Source organism: Coregonus lavaretus, assembly GCF_964263955.1.
Source record: "Coregonus lavaretus genome assembly, chromosome: 2".
Lineage (NCBI taxonomy): Eukaryota > Metazoa > Chordata > Actinopteri > Salmoniformes > Salmonidae > Coregonus > Coregonus lavaretus.
This window is the reverse complement of record NC_139989.1, coordinates 35713442-35719441: the sequence shown is the minus strand read 5'-3', so window position 1 is coordinate 35719441 and position 6000 is coordinate 35713442.

Here is a 6000-nt window from a genome sequence, read left to right as displayed (position 1 = left end):
AGATCAACGTTATTCGGTTCAACCTGTAAAATACTTATCAAAACTTCTAAAAACATATTATGCAGTATTTTTGTTGAACACAGATGACCAGAATGCAGTTTGGCAGACTGCCAGAAGATAGTGGAAATGGTTTTGTTTTATTTGATTACACATTCTCCTGCCAGCCCTTGTGCACATTATTTAGCTTGACGGAAACTTTTAAAAACAGGAGGTTTCCTTTGAGCAGAAGAGGGTGAATTTGATGTAGGACTTCAACCACCTGAACAGGGAGATGCGAAAGGGTAGCACACTACTACAGGTCCCACAAGCCCACTTCCCACTCCTCTTCTAGGAGGTTAGTTCACAACCATACTTTTATCTATTGATTACTGTATGATTTGAGTATGCCTATCACATACAGTTGAAGTCGGAAGTTTCCATACACCTTAGCCAAATACATTTAAACTCAGTTTTTCACAATTCCTGACATTTAATCCTAGTAAAAAATCCCTGTCTTAGGTCAGTTAGGATCACAATTTTATTTTAAGAATGTGAAATGTCAGAATAATAGTAGAGAGTGATTTATTTCAACTTTTATTTCTTTCATCACATTCCCAGTGGGTCAGAAGTTTACATACACTCAATTAGTATTTGGTAGCATTGCCTTTAAATTGTTTAACTTGGGTCAAACGTTTCGGATAGCCTTCCACAAGCTTCCCACAATAAGTTGGATGAATTTTGGCACATTCCTCCTGACAGAGCTGGTGTAACTGAGTCAGGTTTGTAGGCCTCCTTGCTCGCACACGCTTTTTCAGTTTTGCCCACACATTTTCTATTGGATTGAGGTCAGGGCCTTGTGATGGCCACTCCAATACCTTGACTTTGTTGTCCTCAAGCCATTTTGCCACAACTTTGGAAGTATGCATGGGGTCATTGTCCATTTGGAAGAACCATTTGCGACCAAGCTTTAACTTCCTGACTGATGTCTTGAGATGTTGCTTCAATATATCCACATAATTTTCCTTCCTCATGATGCCATCTATTTTGTGAAGTGCACCAGTCCCTCCTGCAGCAAAGCACCCCCACAGCATGATGCTGCCACCCCCGTGCTTCACGGTTGGGATGGTGTTCTTCGGCTTGCAAGCACCCCCTTTTTCCTCCAAACATAACGATGGTCATTATGGCCAAACAGTTCTATTTTTGTTTCATCAGACCAGAGGACATTTCTCCAAAAAGCAATAGAAATTTGTGGAGTGGTTGAAAAACGAGTTTTAATGACTCCAACCTAAGTGTATGTAAACTTCCGACTTCAACTGTATTCTTATCACTTATTATGAAGGTCTAAACATAGGATTTTAATTTAATGTACTGATAAGTTCCTTAATTATCCTAAATCATAGACAAATACACACTATAGACAAATTCCAAAAGAAAGAAAACTGTCCTCATTTTGATGATTATTACATCCAGAAAATGAGATAGTAACCACAAAATTAACACCATTGGAAATTATAATTAATTGTAAAATTAATTAATCAGAGATCAATGCCCCAAAAGACACAAGTTATCAAAGTTTGTGTTTGCTTTAAAGTTCCTAGGCCTCGTTGAAAAGGCTCCCATCGCTGAGCCCCTAAAAGACATACAGTGGGGAAAAAAAGTATTTAGTCAGCCACCAATTGTGCAAGTTCTCCCACTTAAAAAGATGAGAGAGGCCTGTAATTTTCATCATAGGTACACGTCAGCTATGACAGACAAAATTAGGAAAAAAAATCTTGAAAATCACATTGAAGGATTTTTTATGAATTTATTTGCAAATTATGGTGGAAAATAAGTATTTGGTCATCTACAAACAAGCAAGATTTCTGGCTCTCACAGACCTGTAACTTCTTCTTTAAGAGGCTCCTCTGTCCTCCACTCGTTACCTGTATTAATTGCACCTGTTTGAACATGTTATCAGTATAAAAGACACCTGTCCACAACCTCAAACAGTCACACTCCAAACTCCACTATGGCCAAGACCAAAGAGCTGTCAAAGGACACCAGAAACAAAATTGTAGACCTGCACCAGGCTGGGAAGACTGAATCTGCAATAGGTAAGCAGTTTGGTTTGAAGAAATCAACTGTGGGAGCAATTATTAGGAAATGGAAGACATTCAAGACCACTGATAATCTCCCTCGATCTGGGGCTCCACGCAAGATCTCACCCCGTGGGGTCAACATGATCACAAGAATGGTGAGCAAAAATCCCAGAACCACACAGGGGGACCTAGTGAATGACCTGCAGAGAGCTGGGACCAAAGTAACAAAGCCTACCATCAGTAACACACTACGCCGCCAGGGACTCAAATCCTGCAGTGCAAGACGTGTCCCCCTGCTTAATTCAGTACATGTCCAGGCCCGTCTGAAGTTTGCAAGAGTGCATTTGGATGATCCAGAAGAGGATTGGGAGAATGTCAGATGAAACCAAAATATAACTTTGTGGTAAAAACTCAACTCGTCGTGTTTGGAAGACAAAGAATGCTGAGTTGCATCCAAAGAACACCATACCTACTGTGAAGCATGGGGGTGGAAACATCATGCTTTGGGGCTGTTTTTCTGCAAAGGGACCAGGACAACTGATCTGTGTAAAGGAAAGAATGAATGGAGCCATGTATCGTGAGATTTTGAGTGAAAACCTCCTTCCATCAGCAAGGGCATTGAAGATTAAACGTGGCTGGGTCTTTCAGCATGACAATGATCCCAAACACACCGCCCGGGCAACGAAGGAGTGGCTTCGTAAGAAGTATTTCAAGGTCCTGGAGTGGCCTAGCCAGTCTCCTGATCTCAACCCCATAGAAAATCTTTGGAGGGAGTTGAAAGTCTGTGTTGCCCAGCGACAGCCCCAAAACATCACTGCTCTAGAGGAGATCTGCATGGAGGAATGGGCCAAAATAGCAGCAACAGTGTGTGAAAACCTTGTGAAGACTTACAGAAAACGTTTGACCTGTGTCATTGCCAACAAAGGGTATATAACAAAGTATTGAGAAACTTTTGTTATTGACCAAATACTTATTTTCCACCATAATTTGCAAATAAATTCATTAAAAATCCTACAATGTGATTTTCTGGATTTTTTTTCCTAATTTTGTCTGTCATAGTTGACATGTACCTATGATGAAAATTACAGGCCTCTCTCATCTTTTTAAGTGGGAGAACTTGCACAATTGGTGGCTGACTAAATACTTTTTTTCCCCACTGTATTTGGGATCACAGAAGACACAACTCTGCTGTCACTGAGTGACTCTTCCTGTAGCTCACCTGAATTGACCAGAGCTCTCGTCAGGAAGGCTGTGCATCAACTTAACTCTTCCCTCTCAGTAGTAGTCTCCAATTCACCTTAAGGAAAATCTTCCTCACTGATAAGTGACAAGCAGTATGCCATGGAGGCTGCTGAGAAGATTATGTTTCTGATCTCTGATACGATGCAGAAGATTGGAAAGGAAGTGGCAAAATGCAAGATCACTCAATGTGAATCTGATCAGGACATTGAATCCTTCCTTGAACCAATGATAGGTAAGGTCCTGACAGTCATTGTTGACACAATGGGAGGATGCAGCAACACATCTAGAAATGGACAGGGGGCAGTGGACATGCTTCAAGAACTTGCACAAAAAGTCCACATTTTGTCATCACCAAAGGATCTGGAAGACACATTTGCAGCAGAAGAGACCAGCAATAATGTAGGCCCTGACTCTATGGTGCGCCAAAACATTAGAATACTTTCAAGTCCAGAGTTCAAGACAGAAGCTTTGAGGGCTGTCAATGGGATTCTCCAGAGGTAAGTTAACAGTTTGTCACCCTCTAGCTCTCTTCATTCCTTTAAGTTGTCAAGTGCTGCTACTAGCCTAACAAATATGTATAACTCTGTGGCTTCCCCATCAGCCCTCACCTCTCTGCAGCATGTTCATTCTACAGACACTGTTATTATACAGGATTTTGTAGATGATATAGTCTTTCGCAGAATCCATTCAATGCACTTCAGAGGTCAATGCAAATCCACTCAATGTCCCTCAACCTGGTCTGAAGTCTTCCATGAAAAATATATTCTCTGAAATATACAAGTTTGTCTCTTGTTGAAGGCTAACCTGAATAGTTTTTTTCAGTCAGCCTCTCTTATCTCATGGCAAAGGTGTGAGCAAATCTGTCATCCCTGAACAGCCACAGAATAATTTGCAATCCGCTGAAATGGTTGCAACATTCATCCATGATCTACCACAACCTAGCCAGAGTGAGGCCCAATTGTCAGAGGTCAGCCCAGTGGAGTATGTAGAGATTGACGCCTGCACCAAGGAAGTTCTCAGTATGATCCTGACTTCCTATAAATCTGAGGACCAAGAGGAAGAATGCTCTCCTGTCATGAGTAGAGAAGCATCATCAGTCCCAAGTGCCATCCAGTATCTGGACAGTGTCATCTCCCAACTGGATGACTTCACTACTTCAAGCTTTTTTCTTTCTGCTTGTGAGTCGTTATCCGATGTGAGTCCACGGGAGAGCGCAACGAGCACCAAAGCCCTTAAATCTTCATCTGGTCTCCTAATCCCAAGCATCAGGAAACTATCCAGTCAGAGTTTACAGAGAAAAGCCCAAGAGGGAGTTTGCGAGGTACTCCTGAGATCTGACAAAAATGTAAGTCTTAGAACATCCTCTCAGACCTCAGAGCCCTGCAGCAAAGCCGCTAGCCAGACCAAGATGCCCACCATGGTAGACGACATTGTCTCTGTGTCCTCTATGAATGTTGATTCAGAGGCTTCTAAAATCATAGACACATTTGTGACGGATGCAGAGAACATTGTAGAGGCCTTTGAAGCTGATGGCAACATGGAGCAGGCTGATATAGATTGGCCAGAAAGCACAGAACCCGCAGAGCGGACATCGTACCAGGAAACAGAAAATATTTTCTGCGACCCTTGGTATATGGAACAACATGTGAAGCAACCTTGCAGAGTTTTTCTGCTTGGGGCCAGCCACTGTTGGAAAGGAAGCCCTTCAGGAGGACAGCTCTGGGGACATTGAGGTCCTCCATAGAAGTCAGAGTGACTCTCAAGTAAGCCAACGCAACCTTGACAGCAGTACCAAGGAGGTCCTTGGTAAGATCCTGACCAATTTCAATACCAAAGTGGCAAAAGCTCAGTCCTCGACCTCTATTGGAACAAGCTCTACTGACGAGTCACTTGCAGCTTGTCTGTTCATGGAGGTGTAATATCAAACCTGGATGCTTTTTCCATCTCAAGTTCCCCCTCACCCTCAGAATTTATATGCTATCCAGTTATGGAGATTCTTCTGAATCCTCTTCTCAACTCTCCCCTGCAAAGCGGAGTGCCACCAGTGCAAAACTAAGTGAGACCGCTACAATAAAATTGGAACTATCGAAAGGATCTCCAGTGAGGACTTTAAGTCCCAAGCCACTGAAGATGTGACTGATGTGCTACTTACAGTACATCTGCCAGCAGATTAGCCACATCACTTTCCTCTCTCAACGCAGATCAAACGTCTTTCACCACTTCTCTGAATGTGGAATCCGAAGCCACTAATATAGTGGAGACATTTGTAACTGACATGAAATGTATCATTCTGCAAACCAAGGCAGAGTCTTTACCCGTTGCCCTCAGACTCAAGCAACAATTACAGGACAAGCTGCTTCATTTTGGCACTTAAAGGCACTTAAAGACACAGATCAAGTCACATGTCAAGGAGAAGAGCCTTCAGAGCAAGGTGAAACCAGGGCTGCTCCTGCTTTGATCCAAAGCTCTACTGGCTCCAGTAAGAGTGAGCCCATGCTCCAGGCAGGCAGCTCATCATGAGTTCCAGACCAATGGTGGCTCCTACAGGCCCTGTGATGAGTCAGTTCATTGAAAATAGCACCAAAGAGGTCATCAGCTGGATTCTGATCTTACATCAGAAGTTAAAAGAATGGTCATCTTCCAATGGTAAAAGGTCATCAGAATTTGTAGACAGCATTATGAACTGGGTAAAGAATGTACC